The following is a 15,581-nucleotide window of genomic DNA, read 5'->3' as shown; positions in this document are numbered from 1 at the left end:
GGGGTTTGAGATCTGGGCTTTGAGGCGGTTAGTTGAACCTTGCCCAGAAGTGGTCTGGAACCACTTTTGGGTCTTGGAGGGCAGGTCCTCCATCTTGTTGGAACACCCAGGGAGAATTGCAAACGATGGATTTGATCCATGGGAGAATTTTGGTGCCCAAAATTTTGACGTACTCATCAGCCTTCAGCATGTATCATAAAGGGAACCAAACGGAATCAATGGCCCTCCCCTTAAATGCAACTAGGCCTAGTATAATCACTGAAGTAGGGTCTTTGTCTTTTGGCAGTAGATACATAACGGTGCTCCTCTCCTACATCCCCAAAGATTACTACTCAATCACTCTTCTTGTTAAGGACTGGGTCAAAAGTAATGGTCGTCTCATCAAAAAATATAATTATGATTCTTCATGTTCCCATAAAGTTGTTCAGGAACTTTTTTGCACGCTCCACATTAACTTTTAGCTGATGGGGACTAGTTCACCTTTCTGCCCATGTCAGCATTTGAGAAATTTGGCTTTTTCTTGAAGGCCGAATTCAGGTGGTTGACGTTCACAGAGGGGTTCTTACCTGGTTCTGGAGAGTATCTGATGTCCTCTCGACGTTCAAACGCATGGATACATTGTAATCCTCATCCTAGAGGCCCCATTCTGCTCCCAAATTTCCTTCTGGGATAATTCTGCGAAAAGATGCTCTACGATTTAAATCATATTTTCATACTGTGTGCTCATGCTGGTGAAAAGGACAATTTTTTTCTTATCATGCATGACCGACATTAATAAGAAATGAATATCTATATATTAGCTGATATTAATATTAACTACCTTTTGTGAAATATAATATCTTAAGCCACAATATTTATAAATATACTTCTTATTTCTTTGAATCTACATTTATTGCATTTCTTTTCAGTAGGACCCTGAAATTTTAAATCTGGTTGTATGGAATTCTTTTTTATTATTTTGAAATTGCCGCGTTTAGGATTTATTTGTATATTCAAGACTTTTTAATCATTATTTATTACATTTAATTAACAGTTTTGTTTAAATGTCTTTTTTCTTTTTCTTTGTTGGATTATTTATTACATTTAATGTTTTAATTGTAAAACTAACAAATTATATCTTGTTAGACCCCAAACTCATATTGCTAACCTTATCGATATTTAGTTTTTACTTTTTCTCCATATTTTCTATTCATATAACTAATTTTAACAATTTAATTGATATATTTGAGTATAAAATGGATGTAATGATTAAAAAAAGGAATCAAAATTTTAATAACTTAATTATTATAATTGTAAACCCTTTTATCGTTTCATTAATTATGTTTTATTCTTCGGGTTTTATGATTGTCCACTTCACTTACTATATTATAAAAAGGATGTTAACTAAGAAAGGGTAACAAATACTAAAATAGAACAATTTAATATTGGCATAAAGGGACCTGGCCTATAGTAATTAGTTATTTTCTTGAATCAAAAGAGTTTAGGATATTTTGGATTCAGAGCGATTGCCCCTCCCAAATAAGGCAAATTTTTCGAATTAATTTGTTGTGTTTGGGTAACTATTTTTTTAATATATTGAAAAAGTTATAACGGGTGGCCCATCTAGCGGCTGCATTTTGAACTACCACTTTTTTGACGTCTGAGAGCTGTAGTAACATTTTCACTGTGTCTTATATTTTGTAAAAGGTCTCCCGTTTACGAAATAATTAAGTTTACGCTCAAAAAAAAATTGGAAAATACTGAAGACTTACTTCCAAAATGTAGAATCTTCAAACAAAACTGCAAGAAAAATACGTCGGTCTAAATAAAGCGCCTTCAAGGCAGTTTGTGGATAAATTTGTGAAGCGTGTGCGCGAAACTGGTTCGTTAATGAATAAAACAACGCGTTCCCACGTTGGTCCAGTGCGCTCAATCGAAAACATTGCTGCTGTTGCCGAAAGGGAAAAAAACGAGTTAGGAGCTGCCGTTACGGTCAATAGTGAGCGCTATTGGGCCATGTTGGAAGATTTTTTGTTTTCCCAAATGGAAAAGGAAGACATTGACGACATTCGGTTAAAACAAGATGGCACTACGTGCCACACTGCCAATGTTACAGTGGATCTTTTACGCACTGTCTTCGACAATTGCATCATAAGCCGAAACAGCAACGCCAAATGGCCACCTTGTAGCTCCGATTTGACTCCGTTGAACTATTTCTTGTGGGGAACCGTGAAGGATAAACGTTACACCAACCATCCAGAGACGATTGACGATTTGAAACACGAAATTGGAGTCGCCATTGCAGCTATTGAAGCGCACACAATCAAAAATGTATTGAAAAAATGGGTCAACAGAATGTACTCCTGTTAGCCACCGACGATGGCCATATGAATAAAGTGGTGTTTCATTACTAACCGGAATGTTGAGGCTTTCAAATAAAATAAATTATTGAAAAATATCCATCTGTCTTTTTTTTATAGCGATATAAAAAAAAAAAGTTATGTGGGTCACTCTTTATATGAGAAAAAAAAGTATAAATCCTTGTCTCAAATGTGTTTTGATTTAGTTATTAATATTTGCTCAAAATTGAAGTTTCCATTCTAAACATTTTTATCTCTCAAATAATCAATATAAGAACTGCACAGATGGTGACGTGTAGGACATGTCTGCTACAAAATTTATGTAACCTCAATTCAAAACTAAAAAGACAAAAACAATGTTCAACATTTTTATAAAAGATTTATTATTTTATATCGGGAAAAAAATAGAGTGGGTGTCAGTAATTAATATATTTAACTTGATGGTAAGGCTATAAATCAAAGCTGTTCATGAATAATTTTTTTTGAGTCCGTGTTAAAAATACAAATATTTTCACTACAATTCTTAATCGAGTCTAAAGTTGCAGTTTAATGATAATTATGTGCAATTTAATCCTAGTTGTAACTACGAGTCTCATCATACATCTCCAATTCATATATAAAAATCATAATCAAATATTAAAGTTCAATCACACAAAAAATAAATAGCGTCAAAATAATATTGATAACTTGAAATCTTTAAATTTATTCATTAAAATTAAAATTACAAGTAATCTTGTCCACTAAAATTAATTTCCATATACTAAATTTATGATTTTTCTTTATGTACAACTTCAGTAACTGATTTACTTAAATATTTTTGTTATGCATTCAAAATGTTTATCAAGTGAATTTCGATTTGTAAGTATTTTTCAAGTTGCAAAAAAAAAAAAAAATCCAAGGGCTAAGTTTTACTATGGATAGATCACTAACCAGTATCGTTCAATCATTTTAATAAAAAAATATATTTCATTTAGTATTAATATATTTCGATTAAATATTATTAAATAATGTAGTAAATAATAAATTGGAAAATTTAAATGCAATTAATGCAAGGATCATATACATATATTCATTCATCAGGTAATTGAAGATAACATTTCTTTATATGTTTTTAGCATCATTAATACTAATAGCAAAGTATAGTTTCTATAATATATGTACATAACCCCAAAAAAGTTTTTATTTGGTAAACAAAAATTGTGTGAAATAAATTATTTTGCGTATTTGGTTCATTTAATAGCTAAGGGAATATTCATCCAAAAAAGTAGATGCGATGTTGTAACTGGAAGAGACGTCTTTACCAAAGTACAAAAAATGCTGAAAAGTATAACAAATATCTGCTGGCAAGCTGGTGCCAGAGAAGCCGCTACTAGACCTAGAAATATAGATACTATCGAAAAAATAAATAAACAGGATGCATTTGATTATTAAAAAAATACAAACTAGATCAAATCTATCGCATATCCGATTTAGCATCCAGAATAAAGTTGAAAATTAACAACATTATTGACTTGTCTATATCAAGGTTACAATGTTTCTTGAAAAGAGAAGAAATAAGGAGAAGAATAAGTTAATTATGTTACGTAATGGTTACATAAGTAAAAATCCTCAAGTTATCTGTGTAGAAATAAAATAATTTTACTCTACACAACACTGTTGTTTCGATTGTAATGCAATAAGCAAATGTTCAATATTTATTTACAAATGTGCTGATTTTTTTGAGTACATTATAATTGATATTGATTGATAATAACTTTGTTATCCAAGCCAACAATAACAGCCTTCTTGAAACTCATATACCTACTCAAGAAATAATAAATACAGTTAAAATTGATCCAAAAAATTGCAAGGCTCCATACCCATCTGGCTTTACTTTTGAATTGTATGAAAAATATATCTTTCACCTAGCAATTATTTTATTCAATTTTTATGAAAAGGTCATGAGCATTGGTTATTTTCCGGAATACGCATCAGATGGAAATATTGTTTTAATACCTAAAAAAAGGTAAGGATACAAGATATATTAAAAACTTACGTCCTCTCACTAAACAAAATTGTTTGTAAACAATTTTTTCATACGTCATTTTAAATCGAATTAACAAAGTTCTGAACAAAATAATTCACGATTCTCTTTACGACTTTTTGAAGCATAAACTAATGGACTATATTCCTTTTAGATTGCAATCTCTTTTAGAAGAAAATAATAGCTTATCAATAATGGTAGTTGAGTTTGCTCAGGCTTTCGATACATTGTCAAGATAAAAAACAACGATACACTATGGACAACACAGTATATTTTTCTCGGATAAAAAAGGTGTCCACCAAGAAAATCTGTTGTCAGCCACACTATTTATTATATTTGGACAAATTAATTCAAAATATAAATGAAGAGAATATGATAAAGGGTGTTAAATTACCGAGTAGGGCTTTAAAATGTCTCTGCTACGCTGATGACATGCCAATGATAGTCTCAGGGAATCCTTTTATTTCTATCAAATTAGTCAGAACCTTCTTAAATCTAATATCTAATTATATTAAACAGTCTTGACTTTTCATCAATGAGGAAAAAACTGAATTGTTGTCTCCATATAGTAGTAGCCTTATGGCCAAAGCATGGCCACTTTTTAAATTTCATTAGAATATTCATATCTTGGGATCTTGGATTGACATCAAGTCTACCACATTTCATTATATAGAGATTCTGTCCAAAATTAAGAAAACCACAAACCATTTATCACTAGTTAATTTGCGTACTTGGGATAAAATATGTGCATGGAATACATATATATTGTACCAAAGGTCACTTAGCTTCTGCGAGTAACTCCTGCTGTGCAAAATTGTCTTCTGAAATAAGCGCCGTTCAGGAGTCTTTTTTGAAGTTACTAAAGAAGAGGAACATATACTTTCAAAGAATGCACAATCCCTTGAAACTTGGAGGTTTGAACATCATACTCATTGAAAACATGGGAAATTGTCCTAACTCCTACTGGATTAGGAAGTTGTGGGATAAACACCAATACTGGTCCAACCTCTTGCTTGCCTTTCTTGAGAAGGATACTATTGATTATAGTATGCGCCCATGCCGTAGTCTCTCAAAAACACTTTTAAGGCATGGACAATTCTCGCTTTTGCGATGAATCACTCGATGTATTTCAAAAAATTGAGCTTTCCTTGCAGTGGGAGATGCCTATAAAAGACACATTTAATGTGAGCTGTACTAAAGATCGTCATTTGGAAATTGAAGTTGATGTCGTCGCGTCGAATTCTTTGGCAAATAAAATAGCTTTTAAATTTTATGAATCAGTTTTAAGAAAATATAAACCCGAACAACGTCCAGTACCTACTGTTAAAATTAAAATAAACATGCTTAATACTAAAAGCCTAAGAAAATATTTATACTGTGCAACTCCTACTCCTTTTATCTCTGATATAAGTCGCCGCGATATTGCAAGGGCTCCAAAACAAAGTATCAATGAAATAAAAATAAATTGTTGACACCACCCGAGAAGTGGTTCAACTAAAGAGTTTTCTCAGGTACTCTTGTAATTGCTGGCAAATACTTTAAAGACAGCCGATCTTGTTGTTTCTTCTGTGAAACAACAACGGAAACGACCAATCATATTTTGTGGGATCGTTAAATCTTAGCTCACACATATATCGGAATTCAAAAAAACTTTTAGAAGAAAATTTTAAATGCCAACTACATAATCAATACTTTTGATCTACTTCGAATAATGAAAAACTCGATGCCATTATAACCAAGGTGCAATATAATATCTTTACATTACAAACTGTCACAGAAAATAGTATTGTTAAAATTATGCCCATTGTGAAATTTTATTATAATATTTTAACCAAATTATCTTGATTTTTAGTCCTTCGCTATTGTTGTTTTAAACGTTTTATAATAATCTTGGTTTCTCTGACTAGGTTTTTTTTTAACTCATGATTTTAATTATTTTCGAAAAACTACTGTGTTCTTGAATTGTTAAATAAAATGGCATGCCTTATGCCCAAGAAAAAAATATTCATGTGAAAATAGAACAGACCTGTGGTTCTAGTTCATTATTCGTGTACATTATCCTTAAAGATATCTAAAATGTTAACGTGCACCATCTTTTACTTTATAATACTTTTGACAAAAAACTTTTGGATGACTTTTAAAATATTTTGAATGATCTTTTTTTTTTTATTATAAAAGACAATGTTTTTAATTTCTTTAACAATTTAAATTACAATTAAGTCATGACTTTAAAAATGTATTTATAATTTTTATTTTTCTTCCCCGGTCACACCGGGATAAGGGAATGCTACAGCTATTACTGTAGCATTTAATTACGATTTCATATCCGTTGTTTTTCAATAAAATGTTACATTACACCTTCAAAAGTCAGCTAAAACATAAATCTGATTGCAAGTCTCTTAGTGTAAAAATGTCGGAGCAACAACAAAAAACAACAACAATAGAGTGTACAATCTTCTTCGCTCCGATTTGAGAGCCAAAAAGGCTCCAGAGACCATTCACATATATATATATATATATACAGACTGCCTACATCATAAACAAGTTCATAAGAACCCAAAAAGATAACATTTCTGCAGCAACAAAATGGCTGCCTACATGGGGCCCTCCTCAAGTCCTGGCCTCAACCCCATGTGCCTTGGAGTTTGGGGTATCTTGGAAAATAATGTTTGCTGCACATTTCATCCGAATTTGGATTTGCTCCAAGATGCAATCATGATAGCATGGTACGTCATGTACTCAGCCTTCGTCGTCAAGAGCTGTAAATCTATTCGCCTTCGTCTAGAGTATGTTATTACTCCTCATGGAGAACATATTCAATAAAAAATATATCTAAATATACTATTTAAACTTATCAATTATTGCTTTTGAGTTGTTTTTTATGATTCCTAAAAAAATTACCTAATTCGTAATTTGGTTATGCTTCTACAAGTTTTGGAACCCCACTCTGTACACTATATGTGCTATATATTATTGATCTTAAGATATTCCTTAATTCAGATGAAAATATCCCTAGAATGTCTACTTATACCTCATTAGTGTAAGTCCATCGGACCCAAAAGAGGAAAAATAGACAACATAGTCTCATTTCTATACAAGAATCGCAGTTTTTCAAAACAAAATATTAAAAAATATTGTTACAGGTTAAGTTTTATAAAATATGACGAATCGGTATGAAAAAATAAAAGAAACCGAAAAATCACGTGGTAAACCTGACAATTAAAAGAATATTGGGAAATAAACGTTTCATTAGGTAAACAGTTATAAGTGCAAGGAAATAAAGACAAGTCCCACTCTGTATCTAGTACAGACATAGACACGCTTTCCTCTTAGGCCGATCCACAATTGTATTCTGATTACAGCCAATACTCAGTACTTTGGAAAAATGTTTGTTCACTAGAAAAAAAAATCACATGTTAATGTCCTATTTTAAAGTCTAAAGAGCACAGTTTAAGAGGAACTGAAATCGAATTTTTTCATTTCTAAAATAGTCGAAGATATTTAATTGAAAAAAATAACTGGACTAGAATTAGAAATAAGTACAAAGCTCTCCATTGGAACTTATCATTTTTGAAGAGCGTTCTAAAAAATTATACCAATCTATATATTTAAATATGGCTACTTATGACTGGAAATAAAATAAAATAACTATAATATGTAGATGGCAATTGTACATACTTTGTGCATTTCTCATGTCAAAGGTAATTGAATTTCATTCTATTATAGAATGACATAACTTTCCATTATCACTTTTTCACTTACTTGATTGTTTTAGTGACAGTGATTCCTTTTTTAAATTACATATAAAAAAACTAATTGTATTCGTAATTCTAAATGCTATTAAGTCAATATTGTAATATACTTAACATATTTACTTACTATCATTTGATGAAATTGATCCAGAGCTAATTCAATTGAAGTGGTCATCAAAATGAGGTGACAAAGTAAGCTCAAATTTGTTTGGTATAACTCAAACCAGGTATTTTTTGTTCAATCATCCTAAGGTTTTAAGTAACAACAGCTGAGTAAACCAATATAAAACTATTATAACAGTCATAGATCCCTTTCAATAAGCAACTATGTACTATTTATTAGCTAAAAAACCATTTGGATGGGGGGGGGGCGCCTAAATAACAAATTAATGATAAAGTCCGAAATGAAACTAGTACAATAGAAAAAAATGTCAATGCTAAAACCGATAAACAATTATCTGTAATTATTTCTTTTGATCATTAAAGGGTTTCCCACACGCTCAGATAAGTTTGCCTTAATCGATTGATATTACTCTCATGTGTGTGAATGTAAATACATAAGTGGATAAAATGAAGTAATTGGTAAGAAAATCAGGCCTTATTGCAGTATTTTTTTATACTTTACGACTTCATGTTTCCACATTTATGGTTTAATTTCGGGCTTTATTGTTACTTTATTTATTTAGAGCCACTAAAAAATTAAATGCTTGAAAAAGATCCCTTGAAAGCTACGCCACTAACCTTTTGACTATTCGATAATCTTATACAAAGTATTTAACTGTCCGATTTTTACAAATAGTTATAATTAGTGTCTTTTCCTGAGAAAGGGGAGGTACACTTTTCTCTATGTTGAATATTTTCTAAAGTTGCATATTATACGATGGGGGTCTGAAACGTTTCTAAGCTAACATAGGTACAATACTTTTTTTGGATTTAAAAAAAAAAATCCAAATAGTGATCCATGCTTTTTCTTTGCAAAATAATTGTTTGGAAGACCCATTTTGTTTCTGACTCAATTACACCGAGTTGGATTAACTTAGACGAGTCAAATTTTAACCCCAAAAGGTTTGATATGTCTGCTATTGTTTGAATCTATTTTAAAGTTATAATAAATAAAATTAATGACAGCTCCATACTCGATTTTGTCACTTTTTACAAAAACACTCCCATCAACTGACACAAATGCTTCTTGCATAATACTTGCGTGTCCCAAATGGCTGAAACTTTGTTGAGTACCTGCCAATAGATGCAAGATAGATGGACCTATTTTTTATTTACGAGTACTGTCATCTTCCAGTTGAGAAAAAACTTCTTTTTTCATTCCATGACAATTTTCATAAAACCCTTCGGGTAAACCAGTTCGATCAAACTTCATGTCAAATTATTTTTTAGAAAGATACTAGGACTGGTACGGTCTGGGTTTTTACCACGGATTGGCCCATTTTTACGTTTGGTGCGGTACGACGGAAATATCTTGAAATTCTGGGATGCTTTGTTATAGATAGAATAAAGATTTTTGGAATTGATTAAGAAAGACATTGAGAGTCTGTTTCATATAAAAACAATTCATAAAGGTTTACAAACATTAAAATAACTGAATGGAGAAGATTCAACTTGCAAACGCGTGTCGATAAGTACAACGTAAAGTTGATTCCTGAAAGTTATTTCAACTAAGTTATATTCAGGTTCTAAAAAGGCCAAGGAGACTCCTTAGGGGGGGGGGAAGACCACTTCAGTTAGATCATGTTCTGCATTGAACATACAGGAAAATTATAATTGATATATCCGGTAATCCAGAAAAGGAATGGGGTTCTGTCATTTCTAATTAGAAAATCTATCAATTCATTATAATAGGAACATATTTATCAAATTTTCTTCTGTTTTACATTTTTCTGTCATGGACTACATCCCAAAGAATCTTGTGGAAATCTTCTACAACGTATGACTAGGCTTCTACTGTGGATATCATTGGTCAGTTTTCTCAGAAGAAGGCGATTTTTGGATCTTTTAAGGGCTCAATCTCGATGTTGAGGCTCTTTTCAAATAAATTTTAAAGATCAATGATATGTTTAGAAGTCAGGAATCAAGTTTTAAATCTGGAAAATTTCATTACTCTCTGCTATGGGTAGCTAAGATTAATAAATCCCCTATACCTCGGAAATTAAAGATTTTGCTTCAGCCTCCCTTGGATTATAATGCTAATAAATTTTTTCATATATATATTGATCTTCTTAACCTGCCACAAACATTGGAAAAGATAATAATGGAGTCCCTCACTTTTGACAAGGAAGATAGGATATCTACGACTCAGTTACAACTTTTGAAGGTCTCTATTTACTTTAACTCGTCCTCTATGGACTGTGGAAAGATTTTTAACTCAATCATTCATGGATTTCAAGGATGCCCAGCATTATTTGAATATAAATCTGAACTACTCAGCAGACATTGTGAAGTTTCCTCACAATGGTCATGTAAGTTCTACTTAATCCTGAAATGTTTAGTAAGTCGATATTTGATGATGAGAACAAGAAAATCAAAGATAGAGATGTTATTTGTTTGTCAGTATTAAATTTTAATATTTTCTTTTTTTGTACACATATTTTGAAGTGGAGGACTTTATTATATTTTTATATAGTCTGTAAAAAACATAAGTGGTTAATATTGAAGTGTTGGGGTTTGATCAAGGGTGTTAATTTTAAACTATAACGTTTATATGAAATTAATTATATCAGAATCCCTCTTGATGCATTTTATTATTATTTTAATCTATATTATTTTCTATCTATTACTTTGATCGAGGTTCTAAAAGTATATTTAGGACGAGTTGGAGTAATTTTTCGAAATGGTAGTAAAGTTGAGTTTTTTTTTTTCAAATTCGAGTAATATTCGAATCTAACACTAATTAAAACCCCAACCATTTTAAATACCAACTATGCATTTTGATGGATGTTACTACACTATGTGCTAATTATATAAACATGTATTTACTTTGTTACTGATAACTGAACTTGTAATTACTTTATTCATATATTGAAAATCGAATGGAGCTTTAATTTTTATACTATACTAATAATGTATCGAATATCGAAGCTTGATACAAATTTGTATATTTTTAAAATGTTACTTATTTATCACACGTACGTATGAGTAATTTGTATTAACTCTAAACTATTTATTTAAAATGAAAAGTTTTATAGATTTTACCAGTTCTTCATTTTGCACAATTTGTATTTATATACGACTATAGCTCAAAAAATTGAATTTGATTTAGAAAATTAGACAAAGTAACATTTCATAAGAAATAAATACCAAAACCTATCAAGTTATTAGATTAATAATTTTCTATATCTTATAGCAAATAAAGATATAATTGTAGTAATATCACTCGTTTGTATTATAGATCGGAAATAGTGCCAAATATTTTGCAATTTTAGACTAGTTTCTCAGAATTCAAAGAATTTAAACTGTCTACCCTAAGAAAACATTAACAACTTTATATTTTTATTATTATGCAAGAACAAGTTGGTTCAAATCCATACAAAGACGATGACGCTACTCTCCTTCCCACGATACATAAAAGAATTGCAATTCCTCTCATGAATTAATACATAAATTTAACAAGATCAAGGCACATCTTAATTTGTAGCTATATGTCATATGATCATACCAAGGAATGAGGAATGCTCTATACATAAAATTCACACTATTTTTTCCCTTAATTTTTTTATTCACCCCTCCCCCCATTAATTTATCTGATGGAGTTGCAACGATTAAGTATAGGTCCACATTATAATAATATTACAGTTACTCCATCTGACTAAAGAATTTGTCAAGTTGAAGTCAATATGCACAACGTAACAATACATTTTTAAAGTACTGGCGGTATTACCCGGCATTGAACGAAGCAACTAAGCGTCGACAAACAGATACACTTTGCTTTAATAATATAAAAGATAACTGGTCATCAATTTCTTTGAGTTAATCTCCCTTTTTTATGACTACGCTTACATGTAGTTACTTAATACTTAGATGTTCTCTGCTCCAGAGTGGAAAATAAAATTTAACATTGTTCATGTTGCGAAGAACAACAACAAAACTTGCATGGTAAAAAAAGCCTTGGGATTTGTTACACTAAAAATATGTACCCTTTTTTCTTCTTTTTTTAGTATTTGGTGTTGAGCAATATGAATAAACCCGTTTTTTTTCTCCTCTGGAGAGCGTTGTCCATTCAGCTACGTTGCTCCAAAAATATAAACCGTTGGGCGAAAGAAAGGCCGCGTCGTATCATAAGAAGTGACATCTTGCTAGAGAAAATTTATTTCACACCAAGACCATGAATCTACTCAAACTAAGAAGTGCGTTTCGCCGCTTTACCTCAATCTATTTTTTTAGTTATTAAAGGCTATATTCTGTGTTTACTATAAATAGAACAGTTATGAAATGAAAAAGATAATTAAATTAAAACAGTCCTATAATGAATTAAAAAAAAAAATCCATTGAAATATACATTTTATATAAAACTAAGAAAGTTTTCTTTAATTCTGTAAAAATTCATTACACAATTGTTTTTATTCAATTATCTGTTTATTTAATTACTATTTTATTAATCCTTTAGAATATAACATATAGAAGGGAAACAAAGCGTGGGGAAAAAATGTTGCACATTTTATATACAGAGTGTCCCTACAATTCATAAACAAATTTTCCAAAGCTCAATGTATTATGATTCTCAAAAAGTACAAGTATTAAGACTATGAGACTTTATACAAGCAGTTAAATCTCAAAGTTGTCGCCCTTGACCTCCACCATGGCATCAATCCTTGGCCTGATGGTTTCACAGGTCTTCTTCACGTATTCATCCGACATATTAACCCACTCCTTCTTCATAGCAGCCTTTTTGGCATCCACATTCACATGTGGATGTGGTACAGGCTTTTCTCTCGACGACGCCCTAGATCTCATAGTCAATAGAAATGTAGCCTGCTGAAAATAGAAGCCACATTGACCAGGCCCAGAAATTTGCCAAGTTTTTTTCACACACTTTTAACTTGTTTTTGGTATCTTGTTTTTGCCCTTCAGATTTTTAATTGGGGAATAATCTGTTTGATAATGTTTAAGCAGGTGACGATCCAGGATCTCGTCATGACTCTTTCCCAGGTCAAAAAGCGCTGTCATATGATTTATTTTTGCCTCCATCTGAGTTGGACTTGGTCTGATAAAGTAATTTCTTTCACAAGAATTTTTTTTTATTTCTCTACTAGTTCATATAATGGCAAATAATCGGTAAATTATTTAGTGAACAATGAAACTATTCTAAAATTTTAGTCACGATTTGCTGGAACACGCTGTTTGTTCGAGTATTCTTTGGTAGATTATACCTAGCTCTCGTCGTATACAATATATAAGTCTTTTTATTTCTAACATATATTATATATAGAATGGTACTTTTACAAAAAAATAACCAATTAAAACATCCTACTCTATAAAAACAATACACAATCGTTTGTCAATGACAATAAGAAGTTTTATTTATTATTATCATTATTTATGTAAAACATCTCTTCAGTAACACATGTTCGACACGGTTTATAATACTTTTTGTGCCAGAATTCCCTACAATACCATAAAAACATGCGTAAATAGACAGAAAAATTAAATGCTTTAATTATTTTTTATAGATTTTTACGAAAATCATAGCTCCACTTCCAATAAGACTCTGGTAAGTAGACCCTTAGCATAAGAACTGTCCAAAATAATATAAAGCCAACTAATCCTAATGAGAAATACACATGGAATACAGATATGGATACTGGATAGTTAAAGATGGATCGAAAAAGATGATTTCTTGAACGACTTCGCACAGTTATGTTGGAGGAGCTCTCTTCTGGTGTTTTAGCGCCTCTTGTGTTCAGTTCGATACGTGGAGATGATTCTGCAATAGGCTCCTATAAAATGAAGATGGGAATTATTAATCAACTAATATTCTTACTTTATTATATATTTAATTGGTTAAATAGGTTCTGAGAAGGATTCATTCATAAAAATAAAACACAGACAAAAAAAATAAAAAGAGAAAAGGAATACAAATTGAGCGTCGTGATTGGATATAGCAAAGGACGTCAATTTTGTTCCTTCCATTTCACCCTTCTCATAGTGTTATTCCGTATAGTTGTACCAGGGTATCGTTACATTATAGTTGGAGCTATACTAAATATGTATTATAACTAGGGATGCACCGACACCATTCCGATATCATCTTTATGTACAATTCCGTTACCGATTCCTTGTTATGTATAAAATAATTTAATAAACAAAATTGTCTCCTTTTTTCAATGTTTTATTTTGTATTAACTACGGCATTGAAAAAAAAAGTACATATATTTATTTATCATAATCAGTTGTTAATTAATTTAAATTTTTAAAACTTAATTACTCTCCGTACTCAGGATTAAATTAATTTCTAGTGGACTCATATTAGAGAGTTTGCACCTTTAACCTCTGATCTAATTTGAACTACCTCACTTGATAAAAAAACAAACAAATTGCTTGCGACACTAACAACAGGTAATTTTCTATTATTTACTGGTTCGGCCCACATAACATCAAATGGTCTTGAACTGTCTCAAGTTCTTAAAATGAGTTTCATATACCGTTACGGACTAATTGAAAACTCATGATACAGTTAAAATGATTGGGACACTATAGATATGGTTAGTTCTAAATGGTTACTTGCAAGTAAATTTCCTGTAGAACCCTGAAAATTTGCATAATCTTTTGTGTACTTCCCCCTTTTTTTTGTTTTGTTTTAAGTTTGTCTGAATGAAGTCGCCTAGTTTACCTATTTTATTGATTTGTAACTGTAATTTTGTCTCAAAAAATAAGTTCAAATATGTGATAGTATCCATTTAAACAGTTATGCATGGGTATTGATGGAATAGGCATTATTGGGACGATTCCGATACTTCAACAATGACCGATTTCGATGCACCTGTAGACCCATAATTATAACATTTAATTACTTACAGCGCCATAATGCCATCCAACTTTAGACATACAGGGTTCGGAAGCAAAACCCAGACTGTTAATAAATTATAATTATGTAATTAAAATAGAAAGGTTTTGTGATCTTTTTCTGCATATTTCGAATCTCCTGTCCTTTCTGCATAAGTAAACCAAAATAAATGTTTCTCAAATCTTTCATCATGAGTGAGTAAGAAGCAAAAAGGCAGAGGAGCTCAGACCTTTTGGATGCCAAAATTGAGGTGGCAGAGATTATGGACATTGTGAAGTGGAAAAAGGATGAAAAATACCTCTCAAGGAAAGAATGAGGTGGGGGACACAACTGGAAAAGGGGTTCTTAGTTTGTGGGGGACCTGAAAAAGAAGGTCCAGGAGGACCCCACAAAATCCATGAATCGCCTCTCTAACGAGTTTGACGTGGACGAGGTGACAATCAGGAGGGCTGTGA

General features: G+C 31.4%; 1 long non-coding RNA gene across 1 annotated transcript in view; it reads right to left on the bottom strand.

Moving 5' to 3' along the window:
- Positions 1-13,616: 13,616 nt before the first annotated feature.
- LOC121118580 (uncharacterized) overlaps positions 13,617-15,581 on the bottom strand; it is a 29,900-nt gene continuing 27,935 nt past the window's right edge. The window contains exon 2 of the long non-coding RNA XR_011779915.1: positions 13,617-14,059. This is a non-coding gene — a long non-coding RNA (uncharacterized lncRNA). The remainder of the gene's footprint in view (positions 14,060-15,581) is intronic.

Source organism: Lepeophtheirus salmonis, chromosome 5, assembly GCF_016086655.4.
Source record: "Lepeophtheirus salmonis chromosome 5, UVic_Lsal_1.4, whole genome shotgun sequence".
NCBI classification, from domain to species: domain Eukaryota; kingdom Metazoa; phylum Arthropoda; class Copepoda; order Siphonostomatoida; family Caligidae; genus Lepeophtheirus; species Lepeophtheirus salmonis.
The sequence above is the reverse complement of the archived record's forward strand: the minus strand, read 5'-3'. Positions and strand labels throughout refer to the sequence as shown.